This window comes from Rutidosis leptorrhynchoides, chromosome 2 (genome assembly GCF_046630445.1).
Source record: "Rutidosis leptorrhynchoides isolate AG116_Rl617_1_P2 chromosome 2, CSIRO_AGI_Rlap_v1, whole genome shotgun sequence".
Taxonomy (NCBI): domain Eukaryota; kingdom Viridiplantae; phylum Streptophyta; class Magnoliopsida; order Asterales; family Asteraceae; genus Rutidosis; species Rutidosis leptorrhynchoides.
The window spans coordinates 67,337,671-67,355,906 of record NC_092334.1 but is presented as its reverse complement, the minus strand read 5'-3'; positions in this window follow the sequence as shown (position 1 = coordinate 67,355,906).

Genomic DNA, 18,236 nt, shown 5'->3' with positions numbered 1-18,236 from the left:
ACTTTTATTTGCGAACAAGTTTAGAATTAACTAAACTATGTTCTAGTGATTACAAGTTTAAACCTTCGAATAAGATAGCTTTATATGTATGAATAGAATGATGTTATGAACATCATTACTACCTCAAGTTCCTTGGATAAACCTACTGGAAATGAGAAAAATAGATCTAGCTTCAAAGGATCCTTGGATGGCTTGAAAATTCTTAAAGCAGAATCATGACACGAAAACAATTTCAAGTAAGATTTCCACTCGAAATAAGATTGTTATAGTTATAGAAATTGAATTAAAGTTTGAATATGATTATTACCTTGTATTAGAAAGATAACCTACTATAAGTAACAAAGGTTTCTTGATCTTGGATGATTACTTGGAATGGATTTAGAAAACTTGGAAGTAAATTTGCAATCTTGGAAGTATTCTTGATTTTATGAAACTAGAACTTTTGGAATTTATGAAGAACACTTAGAACTTGAAGATAGAACTTGAGAGAGATCAATTAGATGAAGAAAATTGAAGAATGAAAGTGTTTGTAGGTGTTTTTGGTCGTTGGTGTATGGATTAGATATAAAGGATATGTAATTTTGTTTTCATGTAAATAAGTCATGAATGATTACTCATATTTTTGTAATTTTATGAGATATTTTATGCTAGTTGCCAAATGATGGTTCCCACATGTGTTAGGTGACTCACATGGGCTGCTAAGAGCTGATCATTGGAGTGTATATACCAATAGTACATACATCTAAAAGCTGTGTATTGTACGAGTACGAATACGGGTGCATACGAGTAGAATTGTTGATGAAACTGAACGAGGATGTAATTGTAAGCATTTTTGTTAAGTAGAAGTATTTTGATAAGTGTCTTGAAGTCTTTCAAAAGTTTATGAATACATATTAAAACACTACATGTATATACATTTTAACTGAGTCGTTAAGTCATCGTTAGTCGTTACATGTAAATGTTGTTTTGAAACCTTTAGGTTAACGATCTTGTTGAATGTTGTTAACCCATTATTTATTATAACAAATGAAATGTTAAATTGTTATATTATCATGATATTATGATATATAATATATCTTAGTATGATATATATACAGTTAAATGTCGTTACAACGATAATCGTTACATATATGTCTCGTTTCGAAATCATTAAGTTAGTAGTCTTATTTTTACATATGTATTTCATTGTTAATACACTTATAATATATTTACTTATCATTTAACATAATTAATCAAGTGTATCAATATCTTAATATGATTCATATGTACCTAGTAAGACGTTGTTATAACGATAATCGTTATATATATATCGTTTTCGAGTTTCTTAAATTAATAGTCTCATTTTTATGTATATAACTCATTGTTAAAATACCTAATGAGATACATAATTATAATAAAATCATGTTAACTATATATATAACCATATATATGTCATCGTATAATTTTTACAAGTTTTAACGTTCGTGAATCACCGGTCAACTTGGGTGGTCAATTGTCTATATGAAACCTATTTCAATTAATCAAGTCTTAACAAGTTTGATTGCTTAACATGTTGGAAACACTTAATCATGTAAATAACAATTTCATTTAATATATATAAACATGGAAAAGTTCGGGTCACTACAGTACCTACCCGTTAAATAAATTTCGTCCCGAAATTTTAAGCAGTTGGAGGTGTTGACGTATCTTCTGGAAATAAATGCGGGTATTTCTTCTTCATCTGATCTTCTTGTTCCCAGGTGAACTCGGGTCCTCTACAAGCATTCCATCGAACCTTAACAATTGGTATCTTGTTTTGCTTAACTCTTTTAACCTCACGATCCATTATTTCGACGGGTTCTTCGATAAATTGAAGTTTTTCGTTGATTTGGATTTCATCTAACGGAATAGTGAGATCTTCTTTAGCAAAACATTTCTTCAAATTCGAGATGTGGAAAGTGTTATGTACAGCCGCGAGTTATTGAGGTAACTCAAGTCGGTAAGCTACTGGTCCGACACGATCAATAATCTTGAATGGTCCAATATACCTTGGATTTAATTTCCCTCGTTTACCAAATCGAACAACGCCTTTCCAAGGTGCAACTTTAAGCATGACCATCTCTCCAATTTCAAATTCTATATCTTTTTTTTTTAATGTCAGCGTAGCTCTTTTGTCGACTTTGGGCGGTTTTCAACCGTTGTTGAATTTGGATGATCTTCTCGGTAGTTTCTTGTATTATCTCCGGACCCGTAATCTGTCTATCCCCCACTTCTCTCCAACAAATCAGAGACCTGCACTTTCTACCATAAAGTGCTTCAATCGGCGCCATCTCAATGCTTGAATGGTAGCTGTTATTGTAGGAAAATTTTGCTAACGGTAGATGTCGATCCCAACTGTTTCCGAAATCAATAACACATGCTCGTAGCATGTCTTCAAGTGTTTGTATCGTCCTTTCACTCTGCCCATCAGTTTGTGGATGATAGGCAGTACTCATGTCTAGACGAGTTCCTAATGCTTGCTGTAATGTCTGCCAGAATCTTGAAATAAATCTGCCATCCCTATCAGAGATAATAGAGATTGGTATTCCATGTTTGGAGACGACTTCCTTCAAATACAGTCGTGCTAACTTCTCCATCTTGTCATCTTCTCTTATTGGCAGGAAGTGTGCTGATTTGGTGAGACGATCAACTATTACCCAAATAGTATCAAAACCACTTGCAGTCCTTGGCAATTTAGTGATGAAATCCATGGTAATGTTTTCCCATTTCCATTCCGGGATTTTGGGTTGTTGAAGTAGACCTGATGGTTTCTGATGCTCAGCTTTGACCTTAGAACACGTCAAACATTCTCCTACGTATTTAGCAACATCGGCTTTCATACCCGGCCACCAAAAATGTTTCTTGAGATCCTTGTACATCTTCCCCATTCCAGGATGTATTGAGTATCTGGTTTTATGAGGTTCTCTAAGTACCATTTCTCTCATATCTCCAAATTTTGGTACCCAAATTCTTTCAGCCCTATACCGGGTTCCGTCTTCCCGAATATTAAGATGCTTCTCCGATCCTTTGGGTATTTCATCCTTTAAATTTTCCTCTTTTAAAACTCCTTGTTGCGCCTCCTTTATTTGAGTATTAAGGTTAGTGTGAATCATTATATTCATAGATTTTACTCGAATGGGTTCTCTGTCCTTTCTGCTCAAGGCGTCGGCTACCACATTTGCCTTCCCCGGGTGGTAACGAATCTCAAAGTCGTAATCATTCAACAATTCAATCCACCTACGCTGCCTCATATTCAGTTGTTTCTGATTAAATATGTGTTGAAGACTTTTGTGGTCGGTATATATAATAATTTTGACCCCATATAAGTAGTGCCTCCAAGTCTTTAATGCAAAAACAACCGCGCCTAATTCCAAATCATGCGTCGTATAATTTTGCTCGTGAATCTTCAATTGTCTAGACGCATAAGCAATCACCTTCGTCCGTTGCATTAATACACAACCGAGACCTTGCTTTGATGCGTCACAATAAATCACAAAATCATCATTCCCTTCAGGCAATAATAATATAGGTGCCGTAGTTAGCTTTTTCTTCAATAATTGAAACGCCTTCTCTTGTTTATCCTTCCATTCAAATTTCTTCCCTTTATGCGTTAATGCAGTCAAGGGTTTTGCTATTTTGGAGAAATCTTGGATGAATCTTCTGTAGTAACCAGCCAATCTTAAAAATTGACGTATATGCTTCGGAGTTTTTGGGGTTTCCCACTTTTCAACGGTTTCGATCTTTGCCGGGTCCACCTGGATACCTTCTTTGTTCACTATGTGACCGAGGAATTGAACTTCTTCCAACCAAAATGCACACTTTGAAAACTTAGCGTACAGTTTTTCTTTCCTCAATACTTCTAGCACTTTTCTCAAATGTTCTTCGTGCTCTTGATCATTCTTTGAGTAAATAAGTATGTCATCGATGAAAACAATGACAAACTTGTCAAGATATGGCCCACACACTCGGTTCATAAGGTCCATGAACACAGCTGGTGCGTTAGTCAATCCAAACGGCATAACCATAAACTCGTAATGACCATAACGCGTCCTAAAAGTAGTTTTTGGAATATCATCCTCCTTTACTCGCATTTGATGATATCCAGAACGTAAATCGATCTTCGAATAAACCGACGAGCCTTGTAGTTGATCAAATAAGTCGTCAATTCTCGGCAGTGGATAACGGTTTTTGATGGTAAGTTTGTTCAACTCTCTGTAGTCAATACACAACCTAAATGTACCATCCTTCTTCTTGACAAACAAAACAGGAGCTCCCCATGGTGATGTGCTTGGTCGAATGAAACCACGTTCTAATAGTTCTTGCAGTTGGCTTTGCAGTTCTTTCATCTCGCTGGGTACGAGTCTATAAGGAGCACGAGCTATTGGTGCAGCTCCTGGTACAAGATCTATTTGAAATTCAACATATCGATGTGGAGGTAGTCCCAGTAATTCTTTCGGAAATACATCGGGAAATTCTTTTGCGACAGGAACATCATTGATGCTCTTTTCTTCAGTTTGTACTTTCTCGACGTGTGCTAGAACAGCATAGCAACCTTTTCTTATTAGTTTTTTTGCCTTCAAATTACTAATAAGATGTAGCTTCGTGTTGCCCTTTACTCCGTACACCATTAAGGGTTTTCCTTTTTCTCGTATAATGCGAATTGCATTTTTGTAACAAACGATCTCTGCTTTCACTTCTTTCAACCAGTCCATACCGATTATCACATCAAAACTCCCTAACTCTACTGGTATCAAGTCAATCTTAAATGTTTCGCTAACCAGTTTAATTTCTCGATTCCGACATATATTATCTGCTGAAATTAATTTATCATTTGCTAATTCGAGTAAAAATTTACTATCCAATGGCGTCAATGGACAACTTAATTTAGCACAAAAATCTCTACTCATATAGCTTCTATCCGCACCCAAATCAAATAAAACGTAAGCAGATTTATTGTCAATAAGAAACGTACCCGTAACAAGCTCCGGGTCTTCCTGTGCCTCTGTCGCATTAATATTGAAAACTCTTCCGCGGCCTTGTCCATTCGTGTTCTCCTGGTTCGGGCAATTTCTAATAATGTGGCCCGGTTTTCCACATTTATAACAAACTACATTGGCATAACTTGCTCCGACACTACTTGCTCCGCCATTACTCGTTCCGACACCATTTGTTCCTTTCGTTCTGTTAACCCCTGGTCCGTAGACCTCACACTTCACCGCGCTATGACCATTTCTTTTACACTTGTTGCAAAATTTGGTGCAGAACCCCGAGTGATACTTTTCACACCTTTGGCATAGCTGCTTCTGATTGTTGTTGTTGTTGTGGTTGTTATTGTTGTTGGGATGATTGTTGTAGTTGCTGCTGTTGTTGTTGTTATTGTTGGGCCGTTTGTTGTAGTTGCGATTGATGTTGCGATTGTTGGGATAATTGTTGCGATTATTATTGTAATTGCTGTTGTTGTATTGGTGATTCTTATCACCATTTTCCTCCCACTTTCTTTTGACTTGCTTCCCATTGGCCTCTTCAGCCTTCTGTTCTTTAATTCTTTCCTCAATCTGGTTCACTAGTTTGTGAGCCATTCTACATGCCTGTTGTATGGAGGCGGGCTCGTGTGAACTTATATCTTCTTGGATTATTTCTGGTAATCCTTTCACAAACGCGTCGATCTTCTCTTCCTCATCTTCGAACGCTCCCGGACACAATAGGCACAATTCTGTGAATCATCTTTCGTACGTGGTAATAGCAAATCCTTGGGTTCGTAACCCTCTAAGTTCTGTCTTGAGCTTATTGACCTCGGTTCTGGGATGGTACTTCTCATTCATCAAGTGCTTGAATGCTGACCACGGTAGTGCGTACGCATCATCTTGTCCCACTTGCTCTAGATAGGTATTCCACCATGTTAACGCAGAACCTATGAAGGTATGCGTAGCGTACTTCACTTTGTCCTCTTCAGTACACTTACTTATGGCAAACACCGATTCGACCTTCTCGGTCCACCGTTTCAATCCGATCGGTCCTTCGGTTCCATCAAATTCCAAAGGTTTGCAGGCAGTAAATTCTTTGTAGGTGCATCCTACACGATTTCCTGTACTGCTAGATCCAAGGTTATTGTTGGTATGTAGCGCAGCCTGTACTGCAGCTATGTTTGAAGCTAGAAAAGTACGGAATTCCTCTTCATTCATATTCACGGTGTGTCGAGTAGTCGGTGCCATTTCCTTCAAAATAGTCAAATGGAACAAGTTAATCATACAGAATATTAAGAGTAGTTAATAGTATTTCGTAGCATAATATTGTAACATCCCAAATATTTAAGGTATTATTTTATGTAAATTTTTATTGCTAAGAAATTAAATGGTAAAGGTTATTTTATGTTAAATGGATAAAAGTTAAGTTTATTGGTTAAGTTAGGAAGGACTAAGGGTGAAAAGTTAAGAATAAGGACTTCTCTAACCATAGTTGTGGTGGGGAGGGTAGAAATTGCTAATAAGCCAAAGTTATTTTATATAAAAGGGATTAAAATGCTGGAAAAATAAATTATTAAGTGCAAAATACAGAAAACCTTCCTGGAGTTCTTGTGAGTGTCGACATTTGCAAAGGGAAGAGGAGGATCCATCAATTGTTAAAATTAAACTCATGCAATCTTGAATTAGTGAAATCTAAGACACCCTAATCACTTTAGCAAGCTCTAATCTTCCAATTTCACTCTCTTTGTGCACAATTAGGGTTCTTAAACTCTAAAAGTCAAGGTATGGATTTTGTGTCCAAGTATTGCTTATATGGTGTGTTTATGATGAGTTTTATGCTTAAATAGTTGCTAGTTGTTGAATTGTGCACAATTGTTTGAGTTAGAATGTAATTGTTATTGATTTTGGAAGAGGAATTATGTATAGACTTGCATGATGGATTTTTGTTATGAATATGGTGAATTTGGTGATGTTCTAGTTAAGTTTCTAGTCATGCACACCAAGTGTTTGTTAAAATGTCTCAAAGAGATGATTATGTGTTCTAGCTAGAAATTGTGATGAAGGATGTTCATGTATGAACTTTTGTTATAGTTGTAAGTTATAGAAATTGATAATTTGATAATTTAATGGTGTTAGTAATGAAATTGGATTACTATGCACATTTGATGATTAATGAAAGGATTAAAGAAAAAGTTGCATGATAGAGCTAAAAGGGATGAGTTAGTAATGTACATGATTAAAATGTGATGTTGAATTGGTAACATTGTCATCTTAGGAAAAATGAGATTTTAAGGCTACTTGTATGCTTGTTGTGATTAGGGGGTTAAATGTGTGTGTAAGTATGAAAAGATGTAATGATTCAAGAAAGTTGTGTTTTTGATTGAGTTATGTGATTAATGGGATTAGCTCATGTATAGGTGCTAATCAAGGAAAAGAGATTTCAAGTGATCAAGGAAATTCAATTAAGCAAGGTGAGTTCATAGGGGGTAATATGGGCGGGTCAAGAGTGGCTTAGTGTTCTCGGATTGCATCCGTGCAAGAGAGAAACGACTAAGTGCACTAGTTATGTAGCTTAGATAGAACTATTGGGTTAACCTAATAGTTGTATCTATGGTTGATGTTTAGCTTAGGCAAGGTTATTACATTGCTAGTAATCTTGCCTATGGTTTGTGTTAGCTTAGACACATTAAGTGTCTATGTATGAGATGATGATAGCTTAGGCATATTTAGTATGTCTATGGTTAGCTTAGGCATGATTACTAGGTTCGGCCTAGTAAGTCATGTCTATGGTATGAATGAATTGGATCCGAATGTATGCAAGCAACCAATGGGTTGAAGGATAAGTGTTATGATTTGTGCCCAAATGTTTTGTGTTTTGTGTTTTATTACTTTCCTATAACTTACTAAGTGTAAAAACTTACCCCCATGATGTTTTATGTTTTAGGTACTAAAGTCCATCGTGAAGGTAAGGAACCCGTGTGAAGCACTTGAGGAGCATTGGCATTAGAGTAAGTGGTATTGCAAGTCCCTTATTGTAAACACGCTCCATGGTTACCGCTTATCAACGCCTAGTGTTTTGGTATGAGTCATGTTTGTTGTTGTCAAACTTGGGACCTAATGATGGTTGGAGTATGAAAACATGTTTTGAAGTCTAAATGTTGTTTATGGATGGTCTAAGATATTAGAAACTGAATCTTTATGTTGGTGGATGAATTATGCTGTTTTAAATGTGTTTGAGAATGATGAAATGTGCAAAAGTTGGTTTAAGTAAAATGTTGCAGGTCAGGCACCCGGACCAGTGTTATGTCGCGCCGCGGCCAAGGGCTCCGCGCCGCGGCAATGAACTAAGGTTCAAAACAGAAGTTGGGTTAAGGAGATAAAAATTTTATGTGTTGTGTCGCGCCGCGACAAAGCTGGCCACGCCGCGGCAAATGCCTTGTCCGGCCAGTAACTTAACTTTTCAAAAAAAAAAAAAAAAAATTTTACTCGAATCAAGGCGTTAAAAGTTGGTATCAGAGCTGAGGTTTAAGGGACTTGGATAACCCACGATAGGGATTATCTAGGCTTAAACCATTGTTGTGAAAGGATAAGCGGTTTAGGACTTGCATAAGTGTTTAAGTCGTATAGTTGTGCCATGCTCCATAGGGTAGAGTCATTGACAAGACCCATAGAATAATGAATAAGATTACGAATTGGTTTATGTAAGGAGTTTGATACTCGCTAGCCATGATGTCGTGGTAGACTAGATGTGTAATGAAATGGTGTAATAACAACAGGCCATTGCTATTACTTCATTCTAGTACACATGGACGTCTACTATGGTCATGGTGAATCGAGTTAGGAATTCTTTCAGATTGTTTGGTTTTGATGAATAATGGTGTTACCGGTATTTGAACTAATGGGTTGAATGTAATTTTCAGAATGGCTATTGTATCACCAAACCGAGGTTAAGATGAGGATGATGAGTACGTCCGCACCCCATCCACGGAGTCTATAGAAGACTCTCAAAACGAATCGGAAGAAGTTAACATGCCAAATGACATTTCGGGGCAAATAGGGCAAGCCTTGATACGTTATACCCCAACCTTGTTAGAAAAGATCAAGACATTGATCAATGATCAATTAGATGAGAAGTTAAAGACTCTTATTGCTAATAACCCTACCTTAAGAGGTGAAGGCGGTAGTGGGGTAAGACAAGAAGAGGTAGAAGCCCCAAAGAAGAAGGATGATCGTTTTGAATACAAGAACTTTGCAAATTGCCATCCCCCCGAGTTTCATGGTAAGGTTGACCCAATCGTTAGTCAAAGGTGGATAGACGAAATTGAAGAAACTTTTATGTTATGTGAATGCCCCGAGCATTTAAAGGTAATTTACGCGGCACATCAAATGAAGGGTAGTGGTTATGAGTGGTGGAATTTTATAGTTAAGTCTCATGGGCGAGACGTGGCTACAAGTTTCTCATGGGACAAATTCCGTGAAATGTTTATGACTCAATTTGCTCCGCCCGCCGAGGTTAGTAGGTTGAAATCCGAGTTTATGAATATAGAGCATGGAAGTAAGTCGGTGACCGAGTTTAATGCTGAGTTCAATGACAAGTCTCGTTTTTGTCCGGACTTCGTGTCAAGTCCCAAGTTGATGATGGATCATTATCATGAAAAGTTAAATCCCGAGATAAGTGAATTTATCGACAAGAGCACTTATAAGACCTTAGCCGAGATGATGAATAGAGCACTTGTTAGAGAGCATGAACTTAGGAAGAAGGCGGCGTTTAAACGGAAGTTAGATCAAGACTCTAAGGCGATGCATAATGTTAGTCCGAAGAAGGGTAAGTTTGGTTCCGAATCCCCGCACAAGTCAAAAGGGGGTTTTGTGTCGGGTAAGAGCGGTGGGAAAGAAGCCAAGTTGTGTACTAGATGTGGTAAAAATCATACGGGTGAATGTAAAGCGGGTACCTCCGATTGTTACTCTTGTGGAAAGCCGGGACATAGGGCCGCCGAATGTCCTAAGAAAGGTAAGCAATGTTATTATTGTTTTGAGAAAGGTCACTTTCAAGCCGAATGTCCGGAATACAAGAAGGATTTAGCTAGTGGTAGTGTTAAGAAAGAGGTTAAGACGGAACCGAAGACTAGTGATAGCCGACCAAGGGCCCGAGCTCATCAGATTACCGCACTCGAAGCGAAGGAGTCCCAAAATGTGGTGTCAGGTACCTTTATTGTAAACTCTTTACCTGCGCATGTTTTGTTTGATTCCGGTGCTACGCGGTCGTTTGTATCATATTCTTTTTGTAAGCATTTTAATATGACCCCAAGTATGTTAGAACACCCATTAGAGGTTGAAATAGCGGATAATAAGACCGTGATGGTGTATAGTATCATTAAGGGGTGTGAAATTATTTTGGATGATGAAAAGTTTGTCATTGATTTAATACCCATGCAAATGGGGGAATTTCAAGTAATTGTGGGCATGGATTGGCTAGATGACAATGAGGGGATAATTTTGTGTCGTAAGAAAATAGTGTTAGTTCAATCACCAAGTGGAAAAGTTATATGGATTTATGGGGAACGAGCTAGGCGTGCAATTCCTATATGCACATATGCTAAGGCTAAAAGATTTTTGTCTCATGGGTGTTGTGCGTTTTTGGCACATGTTGTTGATGATTCGAAAAAGGTTGTTGAATTAGATGATGTACCAATAGTTAACGAGTTTCCGGATGTGTTTCCAAGTGAATTGCCCGGTGTACCTCACGAGCGAGAGGTAGAGTTTAGAATAGATTTGATACCCGGGGCCACGCCAATTGCCAAAGCTCCCTATCGATTAGCCCCGTCGGAAATGAGAGAAATGATGACTCAATTACAAGATTTGATAGATAAAGGTTTTATACGTCCTAGTAGTTCACCTTGGGGAGCTCCGGTTTTATTTGTGAAAAAGAAGGATGGAACTATGAGAATGTGTATTGATTATCGAGAATTGAATAAAGTCACTATTAAGAACAAGTACCCGTTGCCAAGGATAGACGATTTGTTTGATCAACTACAAGGTGCTAGTTTCTTTTCAAAGATAGATTTAAGGTCGGGTTACCATCAATTGAAGGTGAGGGAAGAAGATGTCCCTAAAACGGCTTTTCGAACAAGGTATGGTCATTATGAGTTTCTGGTTATGCCGTTTGGATTAACAAATGCTCCGGCCGCGTTTATGGATTTGATGAATAGAGTTTGTCGACCGATGCTTGATAGGTTTGTAATTGTGTTCATTGATGACATTTTGGTATATTCTAAGAGTGAAGAGGAACATACGGTACATTTAAGACAAGTATTAGAGACTTTAAGAAGAGAAAGATTGTTTGCTAAGTTCTCTAAGTGCGAGTTTTGGCTTCGTGAAGTTCAATTTTTGGGCCATGTCATTAACAAGAAGGGTATTTGTGTTGATCCGGTGAAGATAGAGGCAATTATGAGATGGGAACCACCTACGAATCCTACCGAGGTTAGGAGTTTTCTAGGTTTAGCGGGGTATTATCGGCGATTTATACAAGATTTTTCTAGAATAGCCACCCCACTCACCAAGTTGACTCGTAAAAGTGTGCCATGGAGATGGGAAGAAAAGCAAGAACAAGCGTTTCAACTCCTTAAGGAGAAGCTCGTTCAAGCTCCCATATTGGTTTTACCGGAAGGGAATGAGAACATGACGGTTTATTGTGATGCTTCTAAGAAAGGCTTAGGGTGTGTATTGATGCAAAATGGGAAGGTCATAGCTTATGCTTCCCGACAATTGAAGGAACACGAGAAACGCTATCCTACGCATGATTTAGAATTGACGGCCGTGGTTTTTGCTCTAAAGATTTGGCGTCATTATCTTTATGGTGTTAAGTTTTCCATTTATACCGATCATAAGAACTTAAAGTATTTGTTTGATCAAAGGGATTTGAACGATAGGCAAAGGAGAGGTCTCGATTTGGTGAAAGATTATGATTGTGAGATCTTATATCACCCCGGAAAAGCGAATGTAGTAGCGGATGCTCTTAGTAGGAAGTCAAGTCATCAACCGATTAAGATAACAAGCTTGGCTATGGTAATATCACCTCAAATATTTGATGATATTCGTGTTGCACAAGGTGAAGCATTATCGCCCGAAAACGTGAGAAAAGAAAGAATCAAGGGGCAAGTTGACGATTTTGTGGTAGATTCTCGTGGTTTAAGGCTTAGATATGGGAGAATTTGGGTACCTTTGCAAAGTGATGTTAGAAGTGAGCTCCTTGACTTAGCTCACAAGTCTAAGTATTCGATTCACCCCGGTGCTACGAAAATGTATAGAGATTTAAGGAAAGACTATTGGTGGCCGGGAATGAAGAGGGATATAGTTAAGTATGTGCACAAGTGTCTTACTTGTCTTCAAGTGAAAGCCGATCATCAAATGCCCTACGGTAAAATGCAACCTTTAGAGGTACCGGTGTGGAAATGGGAGCATATTACGATGGATTTAGTGACTAAGTTGCCTAAGACCCCTAGACAACACGATGCAATTTGGGTTATTGTTGATAGATTGACTAAGAGTGCATTATTTTTGGCAATAAGAGAAGCTTCGTCGTCGGAAGCAATGTCAAAGTTATATATGAAAGAAGTTGTTGCAAGGCATGGAGTGCCGGTTTCTATTGTTTCGGATCGAGACACCCGATTTACATCGCGATATTGGAGAAAGTTTCAAGAGGAAATGGGTACTAAGTTACATGTAAGTACCGCGTTTCACCCGCAAACGGATGGTCAAAGTGAGCGGACTATACAAACTCTCGAGGATATGTTAAGAGCATGTGTTATCGATTTTGGTGGTAGTTGGGATGCTCATTTACCATTAGTTGAATTTTCATACAACAATAGTTATCACTCTACAATTGGAATGGCACCATATGAGATGTTGTATGGAAGGAGGTGTAGAACCCCGATTTGTTGGGGCGAAGTAGGTCAACGGGAATTAGGAAGCACGGAAATAGTACAACAAACCACCGAGATGATTGACCAAATTCGTGAAAGAATAAAGGCGGCACAAGATCGACAAAAGTCTTATGTAGATAAAAGGAGAAAACCGATAGAATTTCAAGTAGGTGATAAAGTGATGCTAAAAGTTTCTCCATGGAAAGGCATCATTCGTTTTAGAAAGAGGGGAAAATTGGGTCCAAGGTTCGTGGGACCATTTGAGATAGTGGCGAAAGTTGGGAAGGTAGCCTACCGTTTGGCTCTACCCGATGAATTGAGTAATATACATGACACGTTTCACGTGTCACAATTGAGGAAATGTTTGGCGGATGAATCAACCTATGTTCCTTTGAATGAAATTGAGGTCGATAATAAGTTAAGGTATGCGGAAAAGCCGATAAAAATTATGGATCAAAAGGTTAAGCACTTGAGGAATAAGTCGGTAATATTATTGAAGGTATTATGGCAATTTAGAAAAGGTTCCGAGTGTACATGGGAACCCGAAGAATGGCTCTTGAAGTATTATCCGTCGTTGCATCAAGAATGGTTCGCGAGGACGCGAACGATCCAAGAGGGGGAGAGTTGTAACATCCCAAATATTTAAGGTATTATTTTATGTAAATTTTTATTGCTAAGAAATTAAATGGTAAAGGTTATTTTATGTTAAATGGATAAAAGTTAAGTTTATTGGTTAAGTTAGGAAGGACTAAGGGTGAAAAGTTAAGAATAAGGACTTCTCTAACCATAGTTGTGGTGGGGAGGGTAGAAATTGCTAATAAGCCAAAGTTATTTTATATAAAAGGGATTAAAATGCTGGAAAAATAAATTATTAAGTGCAAAATACAGAAAACCTTCCTGGAGTTCTTGTGAGTGTCGACATTTGCAAAGGGAAGAGGAGGATCCATCAATTGTTAAAATTAAACTCATGCAATCTTGAATTAGTGAAATCTAAGACACCCTAATCACTTTAGCAAGCTCTAATCTTCCAATTTCACTCTCTTTGTGCACAATTAGGGTTCTTAAACTCTAAAAGTCAAGGTATGGATTTTGTGTCCAAGTATTGCTTATATGGTGTGTTTATGATGAGTTTTATGCTTAAATAGTTGCTAGTTGTTGAATTGTGCACAATTGTTTGAGTTAGAATGTAATTGTTATTGATTTTGGAAGAGGAATTATGTATAGACTTGCATGATGGATTTTTGTTATGAATATGGTGAATTTGGTGATGTTCTAGTTAAGTTTATAGTCATGCACACCAAGTGTTTGTTAAAATGTCTCAAAGAGATGATTATGTGTTCTAGCTAGAAATTGTGATGAAGGATGTTCATGTATGAACTTTTGTTATAGTTGTAAGTTATAGAAATTGATAATTTGATAATTTAATGGTGTTAGTAATGAAATTGGATTACTATGCACATTTGATGATCAATGAAAGGATTAAAGAAAAAGTTGCATGATAGAGCTAAAAGGGATGAGTTAGTAATGTACATGATTAAAATGTGATGTTGAATTGGTAACATTGTCATCTTAGGAAAAATGAGATTTTAAGGCTACTTGTATGCTTGTTGTGATTAGGGGGTTAAATGTGTGTGTAAGTATGAAAAGATGTAATGATTCAAGAAAGTTGTGTTTTTGATTGAGTTATGTGATTAATGGGATTAGCTCATGTATAGGTGCTAATCAAGGAAAAGAGATTTCAAGTGATCAAGGAAATTCAATTAAGCAAGGTGAGTTCATAGGGGGTAATATGGGCGGGTCAAGAGTGGCTTAGTGTTCTCGGATTGCATCCGTGCAAGAGAGAAACGACTAAGTGCACTAGTTATGTAGCTTAGATAGAACTATTGGGTTAACCTAATAGTTGTATCTATGTTTGATGTTTAGCTTAGGCAAGGTTATTACATTGCTAGTAATCTTGCCTATGGTTTGTGTTAGCTTAGACACATTAAGTGTCTATGTATGAGATGATGATAGCTTAGGCATATTTAGTATGTCTATGGTTAGCTTAGGCATGATTACTAGGTTCGGCCTAGTAAGTCATGTCTATAGTATGAATGAATTGGATCCGAATGTATGCAAGCAACCAATGGGTTGAAGGATAAGTGTTATGATTTATGCCCAAATGTTTTGTGTTTTGTGTTTTATTACTTTCCTATAACTCACTAAGTGTAAAAACTTACCCCCATGATGTTTTATGTTTTAGGTACTAAAGTCCATCGTGAAGGTAAGGAACCCGTGTGAAGCACTTGAGGAGCATTGGCATTAGAGTAAGTGGTATTGCAAGTCCCTTATTGTAAACACGCTCCATGGTTACCGCTTATCAACGCCTAGTGTTTTGGTATGAGTCATGTTTGTTGTTGTCAAACTTGGGACCTAATGATGGTTGGAGTATGAAAACATGTTTTGAAGTCTAAATGTTGTTTATGGATGGTCTAAGATATTAGAAACTGAATCTTTATGTTGGTGGATGAATTATGCTGTTTTAAATGTGTTTGAGAATGATGAAATGTGCAAAAGTTGGTTTAAGTAAAATGTTGCAGGTCAGGCACCCGGACCAGTGTTATGTCGCGCCGCGGCCAAGGGCTCCGCGCCGCGGCAATGAACTAAGGTTCAAAACAGAAGTTGGGTTAAGGAGATAAAAATTTTATGTGTTGTGTCGCGCCGCGACAAAGCAGGCCGCGCCGCGGCAAATGCCTTGTCCGGCCAGTAACTTAACTTTTCAAAAAAAAAAAAAAAAAATTTACTCGAATCAAGGCGTTAAAAATATGAACTCATTTATAAAAGCTTTTTCTTCATATTAGCGTTTTATAAGTTTAAATTCGGGTAGTACCTACCGTTAAGTTCATACTTAGTAGCTAATATACAATTCAACTACTACAATTCTATATGAAAAACTGATTATAATAATATTTCACGTTCAAACTTTTATACAATATTTTACAAACTTACAATACCGCCTATTTTACATAAAGCATGAAATATAGCACACAATAACTTTGATACAAGATAGTTGTGAAGATAATTCTAGCTAGTACACAAGTCGTTCAGCAAAGGCAATAAAGACACGTAATTCATACGTCCAGAAACAAGTCATGCATTTTGGTTTTACTAGGACTACTTCCCATCCTTGGTCTTGTGGAACATAACCGTTATGGTCGTTGATAAGACAGCGTGTTGTAACGTCGTCAAAGGGACGAGGGTTACGTAATGACCAACAGTCTCGTAATAACCTAAAAACCTCATTTCTTACCCCAATTACCGACTTCGTCACTTGTGGGAACGTTTTGTTTAATAGTTGTAGCCCGATGTTCTTTTTCTCACTTTGGTGAGAAGCGAACATTACTAACCCGTAAGCATAGCATGCTTCTTTATGTTGCATGTTAGCCGCTTTTTCTAAATCATGAAGTCCTATATTCGAATACATTGAGTCAAAATAATTTCTTAACCCGTTGCGTAAAATAGCATTTGGGTTCCCCGCAATATATGCGTCAAAGTAAACACATCGTAACTTATGGGTTTCCCAATGTGATATCCCCCATCTTTCAAACAAAAGTCTCTTATAAACCAAGACATTCTTGGAACGTTCTTCGAATGTCTTACAAACTGATTTCGCCGTAAATAGTTGTGCCGAAGAATTTTGACCGACTCTAGACAAGATTTCATCAATCATGTATCCGGGTAGGTCTCTTAAAATATTGGGTTGTCTATCCATTTTGTGTTTTTATACTATAAAATAGACAAGAGTTAGATTCATAAAAAAAATACTTATTAATACAAGCAATTTTTACATATATCATAAAGCATAAGCACACTATATTACATATATTACACCACACGAATAAAACTATCTTATTCCGACTCGCTCGTTTCTTCTTCTTCGGTTTTGGTTCGTTTTGTCAAGTTTCTAGGGTTATATGATGTTCCCCTAATACGAGCTGTCGTTTTCCACAACGGTTTAGAAAAACCTGGTGGTTTAGAGGTTCCCGGGTCATTGTTACAACTTAAGGGCTTCGGGGGTTGACGATACATATAAAGTTCATCGGGGTTGGAATTAGATTTCTCTATTTTTATGCCTTTTCCTTTATTATTTTCTTTTGCCTTTTTAAATTCAGTTGGGGTAATTTCTATAACATCATCGGAATTCTCATCGGAATCCGATTCATCGGAGAATTGGTAATCCTCCCAATATTTTGCTTCCTTGGCGGAAACACCATTGACCATAATTAACCTTGGTCGGTTGGTTGAGGATTTTCTTTTACTTAACCGTTTTATTATTTTCCCCACCGGTTCTATTTCCTCCTCCGGTTCCTCCTCTTCCGGTTCTGATTCTTCTTCCGGTTCTGATTCTTCTTCCGGTTCTTCTTCGGGAACTTGTGAATCAGTCCAATATATATTCGACTCTTCGTTATTATTAGGTGATTCAATGGGATTTGTACTAGAGGTAGACATCTATCACACAATATCAAACATGTTAAGAGATTAATATATCACATAATATATACATGTTAATAATATATAGTTTCCAACAATCTCTAAGACCAACGCTCGGATACCAACTGAAATGACCCGTTCTTATTGATTAAAAACGTTCCATATTAATTGATTTCGTTGCGAGGTTTTGACCTCTATATGAGACGTTTTTCAAAGACTGCATTCATTTTTAAAACAAACCATAACCTTTATTTCATAAATAAAGGTTTAAAAAGCTTTACGTAGATTATCAAATAATGATAATCTAAAATATCCTGTTTACACACGACCATTACATAATGGTTTACAATACAAATATGTTACATCGAAATCAGTTTCTTGAATGCAGTTTTTACACAATATCATACAAACATGAACTCCAAATCTTGTCCTTATTTTAGTATGCAACAGCGGAAGCTCTTAGTATTCACCTGAGAATAAACATGCTTTAAACGTCAACAAAAATGCTGGTGAGTTATAGGTTTAACCTATATATATCAAATCGTAACAATAGACCACAAGATTTCATATTTCAATACACATCCCATACATAGAGATAAAAATCATTCATATGGTGAAAACCTGGTAACCGACATTAACAAGCTGCATATATAAGAATATCCCCATCATTCCGGGATACCCTTCGGATATGATATAAATTTCGAAGTACTAAAGCATCCGGTACTTTGGATGGGGTTTGTTAGGCCCAATAGATCTATCTTTAGGATTCGCGTCAATTAGGGTGTCTGTTCCCTAATTCTTAGATTACCAGACTTAATAAAAAGGGGCATATTCGATTTCGATAATTCAACCATAGAATGTA